Here is a 20,658-nt window from a genome sequence, read left to right as displayed (position 1 = left end):
GTATTCAAAATGACATTCAGTAAGTGTATTAACCCTTTAGGTGTTTCACAGGAATAGCCGCAAAGTGAAGGAGAAAATCTTCATTTTTTACACTCGAATGTTCTTGTAGACCCGATTTTTGAATTTTTGCAAGGGGTAAAAAGGAGAAAATTTTTACTTGTATTTGAAACCCAATTTCTCTCGAGTAAGCACATACCTCATATGTCTATGTTAATTGTTCAGCGGGCGCAGTAGAGGGCTCAGAAGGGAAGGAGCGTCAAATGGTTTTTGGGGGGCATGTCACCTTTAGGAAGCCCCTATGGTGCCAGGACAGCAAAAAAAACACACATGGCATACCATTTTGGAAACTAGACTCCTCAGGGAACGTAACAAGGGGTAAAGTGAACCTTAATACCCCACAGGTGTTTCACGACTTTTGCACATGTAAAAAAATTTTTTTTTTTTACCTAAAATGCTTGGTTTTCCAAAAATTTAACATTTTTTAAAAGTGTAATAGCAGAAAATACCCCCCAAAATTTGAAACCCAATTTCTCCCAATTCAGAAAACACCCCATATGGGGGTGAAAATTGCTCTGCTGGAGCACTACAGGTCTCAGAAGAGAAGGAGTCACATTTGGCTTTTTGAAAGCAAATTTTGCTCTGGGGGCATGCCGCATTTAGGAAGCCCCTATGGTGCCAGAACAGCAAAAAAAAAAACACATGGCATACCATTTTGGAAACTAGACCCCTCGGGGAACGTAACAAGGGGTTAAGTGAACCTTAATAGCCCACAGGTGTTTCATGACTTTTGTATATGTAAAAAAAAAATTTTTTTTTTTACCTAAAATGCTTGTTTTCCCAAAAATTTTACATTTTTAAAAAGGGTAATAGCAGAAAATACCCCACAAAATTTGAAGCCCAATTTCTCCCGAGTACGGCGATACCCCATATGTGGCCCTAAACTGTTGCCTTGAAATACGACAGGGCTCCAAAGTGAGAGTGCCATGCGCATTTGAGGCCTAAATTAGGGATTGCATAGGGGTGGACATAGGGGTATTCTACGCCAGTGATTCCCAAACAGGGGGCCTCCAGCTGTTGTAAAACTCCCAGCATGCTTGGACAGTCAGTGGCTATCTGGCAATACTGGGAGTAGTTGTTTTGCAACAGCTGGAGGCTCCGTTCTGGAAACAGTGGCGTACCAGACGTTTTTCATTTTTATTGGGGAGGGGAGGGGGGCTGTGTAGGGGTATGTGTATATGTAGTGTTTTTTACGTTTTATTTTATTGTGTGTTAGTGTAGTGTTTTTAGGGTACAGTCACACGGGTGGGGGTTCACAGTAGTTTCTCGCTGGCAGTTTGAGCTGCGGCAGAAAATTTGACGCAGCTCAAACTTGCAGCCGGATACTTACTGTAATCCTCCGCCCATGTGAGTGTACCCTGTACGTTCACATTGGGGGGGAACATCCAGCTGTTGCAAAACTACAACTCCCAGCATGTACAGTCTATCAGTGCATGCTGGGAGTTGTAGTTTTGCAACCGCTGATGGCTCCGTTTTGGAAACAGTGACGTACCAGACATTTTTCATTTTTATTGGGGAGGGGAGGGGGGGCTGTGTAGGGGTATGTGTATATGTAGTGTTTTTTACTTTTTATTTTATTGTGTGTTAGTGTAGTGTTTTTAGGGTACAGTCACACGGGCGGGGGGTTCACATTAGTTTCTCGCTGGCAGTTTGAGCTGCGACAGAAAATTTGCCGCAGCTCAAACTTGCAGCCGGATACTTACTGTAATCCTCCGCCCATGTGAGTGTACCCTGTACGTTCACATTGGGGGGGGGGGAGAAACATCCAGCTGTTGCAAAACTACAACTCCAAGCATGTACGGTCTATCAGTGCATGCTGGGAGTTGTAGTTTTGCAACAGCTGGAGACACACAGGTTGTGAAACACCGAGTTTGGTAACAAACTCAGTGTTTTGCAACCAGTGTGCCTTCAGCTGTTGCAGAAGCTACAACCCCCAGCATGTACGGACAGCGGAAGGGCATGCTGGGTCTTGTAGTTATGCAACAGCCGGAGGCATACTACATTGGCTGGGGATGCTGGGGATTGTAGTTATGCAACAGCTGGAGACACACTGGTTTTCTACTTAACTCAGTGTGCCTTCAGCTGTTGCAAAACTACAGCTCTCAGCAGTCACCGACAGCCAACGGGCATGCTGGGAGTTGTAGTTATGCAACCACCAGATGCACCACTACAACTCCCAGCATGCCCTTTAGCTGATTGTGCAAGCTGGGAGTTGTAGTTACACAACAGCTGAAGGTACACTTTTACATAGAAAGAATGTGCCTTCAGCTGTTGCAAAACTACAAGTCCCAGCATGCCCATAAGGGCATGCTGGGAGTTGTGGTGGTCTGCCTCCTGCTGTTGCATAACTACAGCTCCCAGCATGCCCTTGTTGCATGCTGGGAGCTGTTGCTAAGCAACAGCAGGAGGCTGTCACTCACCTCCAACGATCCAGCCGCACAGGTCAGTCCCTCGTCGTCTCTGCCGCCGCCGCTGCTCCTGGGGCCCCGATCCCAACAGGGACGCCGGGGATCGGGGTCCCCAGCACCGGGGGTCGTCTTCCCGCACCCGCTCACGTCCTCCGGAAGAGGGGCGGAGCGGGTTGCGGGAGTGACACCCGCAGCAGGCGCCCTGATTGGTCGGCCGGTAATCCGGCCGACGAATCAGGGCGATCGTGAGGTGGCACCAGTGCCACCTCACCCCTGCTGGCTCTGGCTGTTCGGGGCCGTCTCTGACGGCCCCGATCAGCCAGTAATTCCGGGTCATCGGGTCACTGGAGACCCGATTGACCCGGAATCTGCCGCAGATCGCTGGACTGAATTGTCCAGCGATCTGCGGCAATCGCCGACATGGGGGGACATAATGACCCCCCTGGGCGATATGCCGGGATGCCTGCTGAACGATTTCAGCAGGCATCCGGCTCCGGCTCCCCTCCGGCTAGCGGTGGGGGCCGGAAATGCTCAGGGCGTATCCATACGCCCTCGGTCCTTAAGGACTTGGAAACGGGGGCGCATGGATACGCCCTATGTCCTTAAGGGGTTAAATTGTATTATCAGAAATTTTTTTGTTACTGATATGCTTGAAGGGGATGCGGGGTGGCTATAGAAGGTACTGGCCGGGCTTGGTCCCACAGCACTGCCATTCACCATACATCGACTCCAGGACACACTATAGGGGTACACACCTATCTGATTGGTTGCTATGGGCAACTACTCCATTTTTCCTCAGCATGCTCCGATAAATCTCCCCCTTATATCTTAAAAAGAAAAAAAAAATCAGTATGCTTAAAAAGTTCTCTTTTGACCCCTATAACTTTCCTATTTTTCCATATACGTGGTTGTATAGGGGTTAATTTTTTGCACCTTGATCTATATTTTTTATTAGTACCATTTTTTTTTCATGGGACTTTTTGATCACTTTTTTTTTTTCTGCTACATTAAAGGAAACGGTCACCCGTTCACCCACACGGTAACCCGATACACTGGGTTATAGTACGGGTGAACAAGAGACCGATGTGGGGTCTCTGACTGCTACACATACCTGCAGTCCGGAGCCCCACTCCTTAAAAGGTCCCCCTCTTCCAGCGCTGACTTGCGCTTTGTGGTGGGCCCGCCAGCTGGATTTAAATATTTATAAGCACTGGTCACCTTGAGCGCCCGTGCCTACTGAGCACTCACGTGACCGGCGCTTAAAAATATTTAAATCCAGCTGGCGGGCCTGCCTCAAAGCACAAGTCCGAGACCCCGCAACGGTTTCCTGTTCACCTGCACTATAACCCGGTGTATCTGGTTATAGTGCGGGTGAACGGGTGACCGTTTTCCTTTAAGTGAACAAAAATCAGCAATTCTGGACGTTGGTATTTTTTTACATTTACGCCATTGACGATTTGGTTTCATTAACATTATATTTTAATAGTACGGACATTTCTGACTTCAGAGTTCCCAAATATTTCTATTTTTGTTAACTTTATTTTATTTGAAAAAATGGGGAGGGAGAGTGTTTTAAACTTTTATTTAGGGGGAGGGGCTTTTTTCTGTACATTTATTGCCTTTTTTTTTAAACAAATTAATTTTCACAATATTTTTTTGTCCCCATAGGGCAGTGTGTCTCCAGTTGTAGCAAAACTACAACTTCCAGCATGCCCAGGCAGCCAAGGGCTGTAGCGCATGCTTGAAGTTGTAGTTTTGTAACAGCTGGAGACACACAGATGCACTCCTGTGCTTGTAGACACTGATCAATGCTTTGCCATAGGAGCCTATAGAACAGCACTGATCAGTGTTATTGGAGCTCCATTACTACAGGCTGCCACTTGTTGCTCATTTGCATATTTTGAATGAAATAATAATAGAGCAACGGATGCAGGTATGGCGAGCATTTTAATCAGCCAGTATCACAGGTTAGTGCGGATGACTGCTGACGGTTTTCCTTTTAACCCCATCAGGACACAGGGCGTACAAGTACGCCCTGATGTCCTGGTAGTTAAGGACACAGGGCGCACCTGTACGCCAGTGGGACCGGGATACCTGCTGAAATCATTTAGCAGGCATCCCGTGACAATGCCCAGTGGGGATCTCAGAGACCCCCCCCCATGTCGGCAATCACCGGTGAATCACCGGTGAATTTGATTGCGGTCGTACGGGTCCGTGTGACCAGATGACCCGGAATTAGTAGGTGATCGGCGGTGTACTATACATCGCCAATCACCTCCTGTAGCTAGGGGGAGGTGGCGATCCAGTCACCTCCCCAGGAGCGCTGCTATTGGTCGGATCAATAGCAGCCGGCAGAGGAGGGGTTAATGTCCCCTTCTCTCAGCTCTGCTCACCCACCAAGCTCAGTCAGCGGGCAGAGCTGAGAGAAAGAGCCAGGGACCCCCCTTTTGTTCAGACACCTATGCCCAAGGGTGAGCCCGTGCCCTTACCCATGAAAACCTGTTGCTGGTCAGGTATAAGAGGAATGTCCTTATGCTGTCCACAATTCATGGTAACAGCAGCTCACCTGTCCCTGTGAGAGATACCACAACAACGGTCCTCAAGCCTGATTGTATTCTGGACTACAATCGGTATATGGGGGGAGTTGATCTCTCTGATGAAGTCCTCAAGCCATACATGGCCATGCAGAAAAAACTGTTGCGGTCTACTTGGTATAGGTTGCCATGTAGAACTCTTTTGTACTGTCCCAGTACGCTGGTACGCTGGCAACACAGGGAAATTCCTCCAGTTCCAAGAAGAAGTACTAAAGGTACTGATCTTTGGCGACCGGGAAAGAGCAGGCCAGAGTTCCCAAGGAACTGGAAATATATGTGCCAGTATCGTCCCAGGCCAGTACTTTCCAGGTGAGGTCCCCCACACTGGAAAGAAGGGACGATCCCAGAAAAAATGCAGAGTGTGTCACAAGAGGAGGATTCGGAAGGACACCACCACTCAATGTGATACTTGCCCCGATAATTCGGGCCTCTGCATTAAAAACTGCTTCAGGGAGTACCACACTTCCATGCAAAAACCTGATAAGACCTCTGGGGGTATTTTTTCCAAAAATGGGTCATTGAGTCACTATCATCGGGGACTTTTTGATGTTGCCTCAAATGCGCAGCGCTCTCTCTCCACCTGAGCAGGGTGCGCATTTTAGGCAAAAGGTTAGGGACGGCCACATACATCACATTCCTAGAATGATGATTCAGAGCATAGGGTTTGGGGTGGGCATATTTTTTTGTTTTGGCTATGCTCTGGTGCTTTGGGTCATCATTCTGGGAAAATAACCTATTTTATCATTTACAGCCCACTGTACCCAACTTTAGTAACTTAGTGTACCCCATGTAACGCTCCTTGAGGGGGGTCCCGCTGTTCTGGCTCCATGTAAGTGCTCAAGGCCCCTGACTGCACTCCTGCTCTTCCGAGACCTGGTGTGCACCCGCAAAGCAGTTTATGTCCTAATATGAGGTATGTCCTTACTCCAAAGAAATGTATTTACAAATTTACGGTGACATTTTCTCCTATTGCCCCTCGTTAAAATGAAAAATTTGGGGTAACCCCAGCATTAGTGTAAAGAATCAAATTTCTTGTTTTCACATCCAACTTTAATGAACATTTATCAAACACCTGTGGGGTGTTAAGGCTCCCTGTACCCCTTGTTACGTTCCTTGAAGGGTGCAGTTTTCCAAAATAGTATGCCATATGTTTTTTTGTTTGTGTTTTGCGCTGTTCTGGCACCACAGGGGCTTCCTAAATGTGACATGCTCCCCCAAAAAAATTAAGCAAAATTTGCTTTCCAAAAGCCAAAAGTAACTCCTTCTCTGATGAGCATTTGAGTGCGCCCGCAGTGCACTTAATGTCCACACATGTGGTATTTCCATACTCAGGAGAAAATGCCCTCCAAAATGTGTAACCCCATCTCTTCTATTACCTCTTGTAAAAAATTTAAATTTTGGGGGAAAAAACAGCATTTTAGTGAAAAAAAAATGTACACATCCAACTTTAACGAAAAGTTGTGAAACACCTGTCGGGTGTTAAGGCTCACTCTACCCCTTGTTATGTTCCTTGAGGGGTGTAGTTTCCAAAACAGTATGCCATGTGTTTTTTTTTTGCTGTTCTGGCACCATAGGGGCTTCTTAAATGTGACATGCCCCTCAAAAACCATTTAGAAAAACTCACTCTCCAAAATCCCATTGTTGCTCCTTCCCTTCTGAGCCCTCTACTGCGCCCGCCAAACACTTTTCATACACATATGAGATATTTCCTTACTCGAGAGAAATTGGGTTACACATTTTGGGAGGCTTTTTCTCCTTTCACCCCTTGTAAAATTTCAAAAACTGGGTCTACAAGAACATTCAAGTGTAAAAAATTAAGATTTTGAATTTTCTCCTTCACTTTGCTGCTAATCCTGTAAAACACCTAAAGGGTTAAAACACTTTCTGAATGTCTTTTTGCATACTTTTGGGGGTGCAGTTTTTATAATGTGGTAAGTTATGGGGTATTTAATAATATGAAGGCCCTTCAAATGCACTTCAAAACTGAGCTGGTCCCTAAATAATTTCCGATTTTGAAAATGTTGTGAAAAATGTAACTTTGAAGCCCTCTGATGTCCTCCAGAAGTAAAAAACGTGTCAACTTTATGATTAAAGTATACATATTGTATATGTGAATCAATCTATAATTTATTTGGTGTGTCTATTTTCCTTCATAAGCTGAGAGTTTTAAAGTAAAAAAAAATAAAAGCAAAATTATAAAATTTTTCATAAAAAATTAGTTTTTTTTCACCAAGAAAGGATGCAAGTAATGCCGAAAATTTACCACTATGTTAAAGTAGAATATGTCACGAAAAAACAACCTCGGAATAAGAATGAAAAGTAAAAGCATTTCAGACCGTGGACTGAGCACTTTTCTCTTTTTACTGCTTATACCTCTCCCTATACATCCAAGCATTCTGCTAGAGTTTCCTGCTGCTCTATTCTATTCAATTCTATATTCTGCCCAAGGGTTTTTACGCCCCGGTGCATTATCTTGCACTTATCCACATTGAATTTCAGTTGCCAGAGTTCTGACCAATCTTCTAGTTTTTCTAAATCCTTTGGCATATCCCTCCAGGAACATCAACCCTGTTACATATATTTGTGTCATCAGCAAAAAAACACACCTTACCATCAAGACCTTTTGCAATATCACTAATGGAGATATTAAACAAAATTGGTCCCAGTACAGATCCTTGAAGTTCCCCACTGGCATCAAGATCTTGCTCTGAATATACTCCTTTGACTACAACCCCCTGTTGTCTCAGCCACTGCCTAATCCACTCAATATGGGAGTCCAAGCTCAATGACTGCAGTTTATTGATAAATCTTCTACATGGGACAGTATCAAAAGCCCTACTACAATCTAGATATGCTATGTCTACTGCCCCTCCGCCATCTATTATTTTAGTCACCCAGTAAAAAAAATCAATAACATTTGTTTGACATGATCTCCTTTAAGTAAACCCATGTTGTTTTTCATCTTGCGATCCATGGGATTTTAGATGTTCCACAATCCTATCCTTAAGTAGGGTTTCCATTAATTTCCCCACTATCGATGTCAGACTTACTGGCCTATAGTTGCTTGATTTCTACCTACTACCTTTCTTGTGAATGGTCACAACATTTGCTAATTTCCAATCTTCCGGGAAGACTCCTGTTACCAGTGATTGGTTAAATAAATCTGTTAACGGTTTTGCTAGCCCTCCACTAAGCTCTTTTAACAATGTTGGGTGTATTCCATCAGGCCCCTGTGACTTATTTGTTTTCACTTTAGACAGCAAAAGTACAACCTCTTTCTCTGTAAAGACACATTCATCAAACGATTCATTAGTCTTCCTACCTAATTGGGGTAATTTTCCTTCTGTTCAGAATACAGAAGTATTCATTAAAGGGGTACTCCTGTGGAAAACTTTTTTTTTTTTAATCAACTGGTGCCAGAAAGTTAGACAGATTTGTAAATTACTTCTATTAAAAAAATCTTAATCCTTCCAATACATTTTATGGGCTGTATACTACAGAGGAAATGTTTTTGGATTTCTCTGATGTCTCGACCACAGTGCTCTCTGCTGACCTCTGCTGTCTGCATTTTAGGAACTGTCAAGAGCAGCATATGTTTGCTATGGGGATTTTCTCCTGCTCTGGACAGTTCCAAAAATGGACAGCAGAGGTCAGCAGAAAGCACTGTATTCATGACATCAGAGAAATTCAAAAAGAAAAGCATTTCCTCTGTAGTATATAGCCCCTAAAAAGTACTGGAAGGATTAAGATTTTTAATAGAAGTTATTTACAAATCTGTTTAACTTTCTGGCACCAGATGATTTAAAAAAAAAAAAAAAAAGTTTTCCACGGGAGTACCCCTTTAAGACAGTCAGCTAGCCCTTTATTCTCTTCTACATACCTTTCTTCCTTTGTTTTTAATTTAGTTATTCCTTGTTTTAATTTCCTTTTTTCATTTATATATCTTAAGAATGTCTTATCCACTTTTTTCACAGGCTGAGCTAGTTTTTCTTCTGCCTGCGCTTCAGAAGTTCTTATAACTTGCTTGGAATCTTTCTTCCTAGTCTTATAGATTTCCCTATCTTCACTGGTCTGGGTTGTTCTATTATTCCTAAATGCTAGCTTTCTTTTATTTAATTTATTTTATTATCTTGGCCCCTTCTGCTGAGTACCACAGTGGTCTCTTCCTTGTTCTGCTTTTACTGGCAAGTTTAATGCAATCACCCCTCCTCAGCCACCCCCCGCCCTCACATAACAGGTCTCCACTCTCCAACCCTCTTTATAGCAGGTCTCTCCTCCCCAGGCCCCTTATAACAGGTCTCCCCTCTCCAGCACCCCCCCCTCACACATAGCAGGACTCCCAGCCCCCTGCCAGTAATAAGATCAGATTCCTCTCACCAGTGCATCACATCTTTTCCCCAGCAGCATCTGAGGGGGAGTCGGGAGAGCAGAGAGGGGGCAGAGAGGAGAGGCAGCTGTGAGTGTCCTGTCTGTACAGCAGTTTAGACTCTGTAGCCATGGCTCACTGTGTCAGCCTGTAGGTCCTGACAGGCTAATACAGTGAATGATCCTATATGTGTGTAAGGACTCAGGCAGCCTGTCCTCCGGCCCACAGGGTGAGCGGCCTACAAGGAATTTTCTCCGTAACCTGATATTTTATTACTCTTAAAAAATGCATCAAGTCCTCTTTTGAGCTTTTAAAGCGCAAATGTCACAATTTTTTCACCATCCCCCCCACCCCACCAGACTCCTACCAATATAGTACTGATGTCATAAAACTAAATGCAGCCATACCATTGGCTTGGCTTCATTTTTCATCATGTTTAAAATATTTAATTTCTGTGGTCAGCCAGAGTCAGATAGGTGAAGCTTGGGGTTCGTCAAGCCCCGCCGTCACCCTTATTTTCTCTGTCAGTCCTGGGACTGCTGTGTAATAAGAAACAGCGGTCCATAGCACATGGGCCCCTGCTGGCTTTGCCTCAAACACAGCATATGCACACAGAGGTGTCAGTTGGTGGGAGCGAGCACTCGCTCCCACCTGCTGACACCTCCGTGCACATGTGGTGTGATTGAAGGCAGAGAGCTTGCCTATGTTAATTCACGCACGCACGTCAGATCTAGCAGGGGCGCATGTGCTGTGGACCACTGTGTCTTATTACATAGTGATCCCAGCGTTGCCAGAGAGGATAGGTGTGGCAGTGGCTGGGCTTTGCGAACCCCTAGCCACGTCTTTCCAATTGTGGCTGACAACAGAAAATAAATATTTTAAAAGTAAAAGATTGCGCTTTAAATTATCAGCCATGATGCGAACGATGCCCCCCTTGTTATAGATACAGTCCTGGAAGAGATCACTGTACTGTCCACTAAAATATTTATACATAGTTATTAGGTCGCCCCTAGTGCCCCTTGAGCGAATGAAGCCTGATGAACCCAGATTTGACCAGGACTTTGGGTTTTGCTCAGCTTGCCAAATTTTTTAACTTTTACCGATTCGGTTCGTGCGAAAACATGAAAAAAGGAAAGTAAGTATAGCGGCACTGACATGATTAAAAGTAGTAATCCTTTATTTCCTAGAGACATCAAAGGATGCTACATGAAGGTACGTTCCACAAGAGGAGAGCTACAAAAGTTGTTTCACAACAGGCTTCTTCCAGCTCTATCAGGCAGCTCTATCTGACCAGCATATTTAATGATCAGGGCCAGACCCTGCACGTCCAGTTAAACAAGGGTGCCCCAAACCATCACTTCCCCCTCAGGACTTGCCACTGGCCCCCCTTGCTTACTTGAGTAGCTACTAAGTCCTGGGTGAAGGCTCAGGCAGACTAGCTACAGAAGAGTAGCTGTTGATATTTTAAACATCTGCCAGTCTGGTAGTTCAAGGGTGGTGCCAGGCCTCACGCTGGAGAGGGACTCACTCCAGGCCATTCCCCCAGGTTCCAACCAGGTGTCCTCTCCCTTTTTGACTAGGCTGCTAGTAGGAGACGCCCCCTGATGTCATGAACAGATCCCTTCCCCAGCTGCACTGAGCCGGAGGACAACCATTCATTCCTGGTCCTCACTCCTGTGCCGGTAACAGACTGTTTGCCTGCCACCACACACCTTTCCTTCGGTGCTCCACACGTCTTCTCTACAAACTGAATATCATATATTCTTCTTAAAACCCTGACAACCACCGTGCAAATATACACTTTTAGTGCTGGTCCAAGTAGGGGGATAGGCACAAGATATGGGTGCAGTGCAAGGCTGAGGAGAATGCATGGAGATCCCTGGCAGGCAAAGGGTTAGTAACAAGTGTAACACATGACCTAGGGCCTCTGAGTCTGCACAGTCGCACAGTCACTGCTATTCACATCTGTTCATACTCTACAGTGCAATGCTCTGCACATACCCCCCCCCCCCATGTATAGCAGTGTGTGTACTACACACACTGCATTACATGGGGAGTGTGAGCAGAGCATTGCACCCTAGTGTCTGTACAGTCCTATGTTAGCGGGAGGCATTGGACAAACATTTCAGCTGGAGCGGGTGGGATTGGACAAACATTTTAGTAGGAGCGGCCAGGATTGGTCAAGAAAATCATCGGGAGCGGGCAGAATTGAAAAACCAGTCCCGTGCAGGGCTTTAGTAGGGGGCACCCATCATACTGAAGTGCTCCGTCCTGCATACAACCTTAATCTCATCCTGCATGCAGCCTTAATCTGGCTCTGCACGTGATAACCCAGGTTATCATGTAATTTGCTGGTTGAACTGTCAATCAGTTCAAAGGCCAATAGGAGTGAGCAAAGGGGGGAGGGTAGTTTTACACTATAGCATTGCAAGCTGTTCTGAACGTGCAGTGTGAGCAGGACACAGAGAGAGCAAGGAAAGAAAGAATGAAAGAAAGAAAGGACGAAAGAAAAGGTATTGATTGAAAGATTGATTGAAAGAAAGTGATTGAAAGAAAGATTGAATGAAAGATTGAAAGAAGAAAGATTGAATGAAAGATTGGAAGAAAGATTGAAAGAAAGAAAGAACAGACAGTGTGTGGACAGGAGCCACAATACTTAAAGGGGTACTCGGGTGAAAACCTTTTTTCTTTTATATCAACTGGTGCCAGAAAGTTAAACATATTTGTAAATTACTTCTATTATTAGCTGCTGAATACTACAGAGGAAATTATTTTCTTTTTGGAATGCTCCCTGATGACATCACGAGCACAGTGCTCTCTGCTGACGTTATTATAATAATAATAAGTCTTTATTTATTGTTGTCCTTGGTGGGATTTGAACCCAATTAAAGTTGAAGAAAAGACAAGAGTACATCAGGTTCAACCTAAAACCCTACTGTGTTGATCCTGAGGGCAAAAATCACACTGCACATGATTTGCATTTAAAAATTCTTCTTTTTAGTAATATAAACCATCCGGTTATTTCTTAGTAGTATTACAAAAATAGCGCGACAGTCCGTTTGGTCTCCGGTTTGTATTTCACCCTTTTCCGGGCATTCCAGAGTCCATGAGGTTCACATAAATCTAGTGTCCATAACTTGTAAAATTATAGTGTGGTACCCAGTACAGAGTCACATGCTCCTCTGTACTCCTGCCCATCCTGTCTGGCAGATGCTGCTCAATGTCTGTAATGGGCCCCCTCTCCTTAGAACTCTCTTCATTGCATGTCAATGCACTACTAATGTCATGTTACATAAGAGTTAAAAGGAAATCCGTCACCAGTGTCACCTGCACTAACCTGTCGGTACCGACAGGTAGTGTAGGCGACACTGATGACAAAGATACTCACCTTGCCCTGTTCTGTGGCGGGTATCTCCGGTAACCTTGTCCATTAGTCCAGCTCCGGGCACCCGGCTTGGGGCACGGTCAGAGTTTAGTGACGTCACAGCTGCTTCAAGACCCAGTAGAGAGCAGCAGCAGCTGGGGCATGGGCAAGCTTAGTGACATCACTGCTGCTGCTCTCTGCTGGGTCCCGCTGCTAGAGAACAGCAGCGGTGACATCCTTAAGCTCCACCCATGCCCAAAGCCGCTGCCTGGAGCTGGACTAATGGAGAAGATTACCAGAGATCCCCGCCACGGAACGGGACAAGGTGAGTACCGTTGTCATTAGTGTCACCTGCACGGTGCCGACAGGTTAGTGCAGGTGACACTGGCGACAGATTTCCTTTAATTTATTGTATTTAAAATGCACTGTTGCCTTAAGAAAAGTATTGTTGCTAAGGACCTTTGTTGTCAGGGGAGTATGCAAGGCAAACAGGTGACTTGTCTGCCTAATGGGATCTCTCTAAGCTGCCCCCCTTATATAGCGAGGTCAGGGTTCAGCTCTCTCTCTTGAGCTCTAGTTCTCTTTTAGCTGAGGTAGAGTGATGAGAAGTCTGAGGAGTTTGTCTGGTGTTCCTGAAGGAGGCCTGAGGCCTGGTCCAGCAATCACGCATCTAGTGCAGTTAACCCCTGCACCGTGGGTAAAAGTCAAAGCCTGACAGTAGGAAGTAAACCTTTTTGGGATTCTGCTGAAGTCCAGTCCAGTCCAAGTAGTCAGTCAAGTCAGTCTGTCAATAACATAGTTACATAGTTACATAGTTAGTACGGTCGAAAAAAGACATATGTCCATCAAGTTCAACCAGGGAATTAAGGGGTAGGGGTGTGGCGCGATATTGGGGAAGGGATGGGATTTTATATTTCTTCATAAGCATTAATGTTATTTTGTTCCATAAATGTATCTAATCCTGTTTTAAAGCTGTTAATTGTTCCTACTGTGACCAGTTCCTGAGGTAGACCGTTCCATAAATTCACAGTCCTCACGGTAAAGAAGGCGTGTCGCCCCTTGAGACTAAACTTTTTCTTCTCCAGACGGAGGGAGTGTCCCCTCGTCCTTTGGGGGGGTTTAACCTGGAACAGTTTTTCTCCATATTTTTTGTATGGGCCATTAATATACTTATATACGTTTATCATATCCCCCCTTAAACGTCTCTTCTCAAGACTAAACAATTGTAACTCCTTTAATCGCTCCTCATAGCTAAGATGTTCCATGCCCCATATTAGTTTAGTCGCGCGTCTCTGCACCCTTTCCAACTCCGCAGTGTCCCTTTTATGGACAGGTGCCCAAAACTGAACAGCATATTCCAGGTGAGGCCGTACCAATGCTTTATAAAGGGGGAGTATTATGTCCCTGTCCCTTGAGTCCATGCCTCTTTTTATACATGACAATATCCTGCCGGCTTTGGAAGCAGCAGCCTGACATTGCATGCTATTCTGTAGTCTGTGATCTACAAGTACACCCAGATCCTTCTCTACCAGTGACTCTGCCAGTTTAATCCCCCCTAAGACATACGATGCATGCAGGTTATTAGTACCCAGATGCATAACTTTACATTTATCCACATTGAACCTCATTTGCCAAGTGGATGCCCAGACACTTAGTCTATCCAAGTCATCCTGTAACTTATGCACATCCTCTATAGACTGTACCGTGCTACAAAGCTTGGTGTCATCTGCAAAGATAGAAACAGAGCTGTTAATACCATCCTCTATATCATTGATAAATAAATTAAACAACAGCGGGCCCAGTACTGAACCTTGGGGTACACCACTAATTACCGGGGACCAATCAGAGTACGAATCATTGACCACCACTCTCTGGGTACGATCCATGAGCCAGTGTTCAATCCAGTTACAAACTAAAGTTTCCAAGCCCAAGGACCTTAACTTACCTGTCAGACGTCTGTGAGGGACAGTATCAAATGCTTTGGCAAAATCCAGAAACACTATATCCACAGCCATTCCTCTGTCAAGGCTTCTACTCACCTCTTCATAAAAGCAAATTAGATTGGTTTGACAACTTCTATCCTTAGTAAACCCATGCTGGCTATCACTTATAATACAATTATCCCCTATGTATTCCTGTATGTAATCCCTTATAAGTCCTTCAAACAATTTACCCACAATGCACGTTAAACTTACCGGTCTATAGTTTCCTGGGGAAGACCTAGAGCCCTTCTTGAAGATTGGCACCACATTCGCCTTGCGCCAGTCCCTTGGCACAATACCAGACACCATAGAATCTCTAAATATCATGAACAGGGGTACAGATATTACTGAACTTACCTCTCTAAGAACTCTTGGGTGTAGTCCATCCGGCCCTGGGGATTTGCTTACATTTATATCACTTAACTTACCTTGTACCATCTCTACATTAAGCCAGCTCAGTACATTACATGATGTGTTACCAGCACTGACCTGGCCAATGTCAGCTCCTTTTTCCCTAGTATATACAGAACTAAAGAACCCATTCAGTAGCTCCGCCTTCTCTTGATCGCCTGTGACAACCTCCCCATTATCATTATTAAGGGGTCCTACATGCTCTGTCCTTTTTTTTTTTGCATTTATATATCTAAAAAAATATTTAGGATTAGTTTTGCTTTCTTTGGCCACCTGTCTCTCATTTTGAATTTTTGCTGTTTTTATTACATTTTTACAGATTTTATTAAGCTCTTTGTACTGTTTAAATGTTATCGCTGACCCATCAGATTTGTATTTTTTGAAGGCAATTTTTTTGTTGTTTATTGCTCTTTTAACATCATGTGTCAGCCATGTAGGATTTAATTTTAATCGTTTATATTTGTTCCCCTTTGGTATATATTTAGCTGTATAGTTATTTAGAGTTGATTTAAAGATGTCCCATTTACCTTCTGTATCAGTATTTGAGAACACTTCCCCCCAGTCTATGTCCTGTAGTGCAGCCCTCAGCCCAGGGAAGTTTGCCTTTTTAAAGTTATATGTTTTTGCCTTCCCCGCCTGTCTTTGTTTTCTACATTTTAAGTCAAAAGTAACTATATTGTGGTCGCTATTACCAAGGTTTTCCCGCACAGTTACATTACCAATCAGCTCTGCGTTGTTGGAAATGATCAGATTCAACAAGGCATCACTTCTTGTTGGGTCCTCCACAAACTGGCCCATAAAATTATCCTGCAATAAATTTAGGAATTGTCGCCCCTTTGTAGTTTTAGCCAACCCCGGACCCCAATCTATATCTGGATAGTTAAAATCTCCCATTATTACCACTGTACCTGCCCGGGTGGCCCTCTCTATTTGTTTATGAAGCCGAACATCTATCTCTTCAGTGATATTAGGGGGTCTGTAGATTACCCCAAATATTATTTTTTCAGTATTTCCCTCCTTTTGTAATTCTACCCACAGTGATTCCACCTCCTCAAAATCATCACACACTATGGCATCGTTCACACTGACTTTCATACCACTTCTTACATACAGACAGACTCCACCACCTTTTCTGTTCATTCTATCCTTGCGAAACAATGTAAACCCCTGCAGATTGACAGCCCAGTCATGCGAGGAGTCCAGCCATGTCTCAGTGACCCCAACTATATCAATATGTTCCTCCAGTATCAAGGCCTCAAGCTCCCCCATTTTATTTGCTAGGCTTCTGGCATTTGTGAACATACACTTTACATTTCCATCCTTTATGTTATTGGGGTTAATGGGATTCAAGGGTGTAAGTTTTATTTTCCTATGAAGCCTATTCCTATTAACTATTCTAACCCCTCCCTCCGGTCCACCCCCAGGTACATTTATAATTCCCACCTCTCTATCTACACTATCTTCCCCCTCTTTGCTGTAGGTTCCCTCCCCCCAAGTCCCTAGTTTAAACACTCCTCCACCCTTCTAGCCATCTTCTCCCCAAGCAAACTAAACTAAATTCAGGCATGGCTGCATCAGTCAATACAATTGCAACTACAAGTCTCAGCAAGCCGATAAGCTTCCCTAAGTTTACCCTGCATCTCCTTGGTGCCAATGTGAGCTGTATGGACTTTAACACCTTGTCTACCTCAGTAAAACAAGCCAGTTAACCATAACCTTGTGTCGGAGTGATTAATTGCTCTGTGCCTGGCACAGGTAAAGCTGGCCTATCTCGGGTGGTGTATAGGTCAACCACGCCCTGGCATCACGAATAGGTTAATACACACATTACCCCATCCGACACCACAACTTTTGGCGTCACGAACATGATTCGGGCGTGTGCCTTATGTAAAAATACCCCATGTCTGAACTGTGTCCAGCATTGCAGAAACTGCACTTCCGTGCGACAGAATTTGTGCCAATTTAGTTCGGAACTTTGTCTGTGTGAAAGTCATATGTGGAAAGGCGCTTGTGAAAAGAGGGGGAGAAGAAAAATGTATTCTGTCTACTGTCAACGTTTTAAAATTGTACCCGCAATTGTGAAAGAAAACAGTCTGTGACTTCCCTATCTACCTTACCCCTCTTCTTCTCCCCGCTTTAGTTGTTTTCATTTTGTTTTGTTTGTATTTTTGTAGTTTGAGCTCCCAATCTTTGTAAAGATACTTACATTGGTCACTCCTTTTGATTGTGATAATATTTCCTCTCCGGCTTTTTGCTCCTTGATATATAACGCTTGTATCGTTTTCATACTGACTTAATTTTTAAGTAGATTGTCTACATTTCATTGTTATGTATGAGCTCTTATGACCTTACGGTAATGTTGCTGTTTCTCTTTGTAATATGTACAAAAAAAAAAACTGTCGAAAAGATAATTGATAAAAAAAAAAAAAAAAAGGATCTTCCTCTGTAGTATACAGCAGATGATAAGTACTGTATTAAGATTTTTAAATAGAAATAATTTACAAATCTGTTTAACTTTCTGGAGCCAGTATATTTAACCCCTTAAGGACCAGGCCCATTTTGGCCTTAAGGACCAGACCAATTTACGTTTTTTCCTCCTCGCATTCTAAAAAGCATAACTCTCTTATATTTCCATCCAAAAACCCACATGAGGGCTTGTTTTTTGAGTCACCAATTGTACTTTGAAATTACATCACTTATTTTACAATAAAATGTACGGTGCAACCAAACAAATATTAATTATGTGGGAAAATTTAAAAGAAAAGCGCAATTTAGCAAATTTTGGAAGGTTTTGTTTTCACGCTGTACACTTACCGGTAAAAAAGAGGATTTTTGTACTCACCGTAAAATCTCTTTCTCATAGCCTTCATTGGGGGACACCTAACTGATGGGTATATGCTCTTGCCACTAGGAGGCGCTGACACTAGGAAAAAAAGTCGGCTCCTCCCTGGCAGGATATACCCGCCCACCTGCAGTGAGGTAATCAGTTTTGTCACAAAGCAGTAGGAGAAGCCAACAAAGACAAATGACAAAATGACCCTAGAAAACCCGGATGAACTATCCAAGAGCCAGAAAAAACAGTCCGGAATAAAAGACGAAGAAATGGGTGGGTGCGGTGTCCCCCAATGAAGGCTATGAGAAAGAGATTTTACGGTGAGTACCTGCATTGGGGGACACCTAACTGATGGGACGTACCAAAGCAGTCCCTTAGGGTGGGAAAAACAACCCCCAGAGAAAAGGAATCAGTCCCGAGACTGAAATCACATGTCCATAAGGCCTGCAGACGAGCCCCCCCAGGCGGAGACACACGAGGCCCAGAAAATGGACTCCTGGAAAAACACCCGTCCCAGATGGATGGACTAGGACGCCAAGGGAAAAAGCCGACCCTGTAGAGACCCAAGGCACCCGGGTCATTAAGAGAGACAAGGAACCACAGGAAACAAAGAGAAGGAATCCTGCTCTGGAAAGGCCCGGAACATGAGAACAAGGACCTGAACGGCGGCAGAGCCAAGAACCCCAATCCCAGGGGCCCGCCATGAGCACCCAGAAGGCAAAATAGTCATACTGGTGTAAAGCGGATAACCTGAACGCCCTCCAACTTTGGAGGACATGGACCCCGAAGGAAGAAAGCAGCGGCCAACACCCTGAAAAGAAGGGGCATCTTGGATATCAGAGAGACGGACAAGGAAACTGGAGACATAGAGCCACCTGGAAGATAAACCCCTGAAGAGTAAGGGAAACAGACGTCCGAAAAAAACTCTCTGGGCGACAAACTTCCATTAAGAAGTGGAGGAGTGCGGAACAGAAAGACCGCCCAGATTAATGGGATCGCGGGGGAGTCTCGACCGCATCACTACACATGCCCAAGAAATAAACCATCACCAAGGCCCAGGGAACCGAAAAAAAACACTAGAAAAGAAGGTATTCCACAGCTTCATAGGACAGGGTCCAAGCCGAGGAGAACAACCAGTACCCGACCCCGGTGGACCAGAGCACTCTGAAGAAACAACTCGCCAGAAGGGAACGGAAGAAGAAACAAATGAGAACCTAGCTGGGATTCTCAGGGCCTGGGCATAGGAAAGATGACCCCAGAAGACTTTGGTGTCTGTGCAGTACAACTGGTACAGATCAAGGGAAAAATCTTCCAGGGAGATTGTACCCGCTCCTCCGCAGAGGAGAGAACCAAGCTGCGTGAGCAGCAGCAGATAACCAAAAGCAGAAAGAGAGGCAGGCTGCAATGGTGGACAGCGAGCCCACCAGCCTAGACAGGAAAAGGCACTGTTGAATGCTCTTAGCAAAAGAACAAGGGAAACAAAGGTGGTCGAGAGGAAAACTCAAGAAAAAAACAATGCCAACCCCCCTGATCCCCGTATCCCCTGTGGGAAGGAGATTGGCAAGGTGCGTTAGTCGCAGTAGGAGCAGGGAAATGCTGCCCCACAGCTACGGAACAAGTACTGGGAGGACGAAGCCCCCTCAGGCACAAACGGCAGCCAACGTTTTCCAGAGGAGCCACCTTGTGTCCCCAGAGGAATTGTAATCCTGTAAACTGGGGCTGGGCAAAGACCACAAGACGTGTTGAGAGCCGTTCCAGAGTGTGCCGAGTAGGAAACTGAGTCATCCCGGAGAGAATCCCTGGAAAACACACCTGGAGACATAGAGACGGACTGAACCGACCCAGCAGGCCCAGAGACAGAAAAGAAGTGCACAACCGCCGCAGAACTGCGGAAACAAAAAATACTAGAAACCTCGAGGCACAACCCACCAAACAAAAGGAAGGTGGGCCCTGCACCTACAAGGCGGTCCTAACATAAGTAGAAACACAGAAATGGGTACCCTACAATAGTAGCGGGTACTAAAATTGCGGACATGAAAGATCCGCAGATATTAAAGGGGCCAGCAGGGAGGGAGGTATGCTTCTAGCAGACCAACAATGCAACCTAAGAAAGGAGAACAGAGTGAATGCTGCTGACACTGAAAAAGTCCCTGGGACTTACAGAAAAAAAGCCCACACCCCATCTCCTAACAGCGCCAGACGCCAAGGCTGCAGGCGTAGGCTCAGGAGATGAAGAAAGAATGTGGAGCAAGCAAAATGCAGACACAGTGTGACTTCTAGGAAGAAAGGGTCCCAAGAACCCACAGGTACACACTCTGCGGAACTACACCTGGAAAGGAGACACCGGACTGCAGCCGCAGTAGCGGCATAAAATGGGAAGGTGACCAGGTGGATTAGAACCCCATGCAGACACAGCCTGGCTATGTGGCAAAGGGCAATTTGTAGAGAAAAAGGCACTCACCACTTCTGAAGCTTATTCTTACTTTATTTGTGCGGTAGGAAACATACAGTCAAGTCGGGTTAGGACGCCAACAGAAAGCCGTAGTGACAACGCTGTTTCACACCAACCGGTGTATCATCAGAGTACGCCCACCACCTGGTCTGGAGCAAGTAAAATCCCCTTCCTCTCCTGATGTCAGTGGG

General features: G+C 44.9%; 1 protein-coding gene across 1 annotated transcript in view; it reads right to left on the bottom strand.

Annotated features, from left to right (window-relative positions):
- The window catches only part of ATP8B3 (ATPase phospholipid transporting 8B3), a 1,029,241-nt gene that overhangs the window by 824,136 nt on the left and 184,447 nt on the right, over positions 1 to 20,658 (bottom strand). The gene's annotated exons all lie outside the window — the stretch shown is intronic.

This window comes from Hyla sarda, chromosome 1 (assembly GCF_029499605.1).
Source record: "Hyla sarda isolate aHylSar1 chromosome 1, aHylSar1.hap1, whole genome shotgun sequence".
Taxonomy (NCBI): Eukaryota; Metazoa; Chordata; class Amphibia; order Anura; family Hylidae; genus Hyla; species Hyla sarda.
The sequence above is the reverse complement of the archived record's forward strand: the minus strand, read 5'-3'. Positions and strand labels throughout refer to the sequence as shown.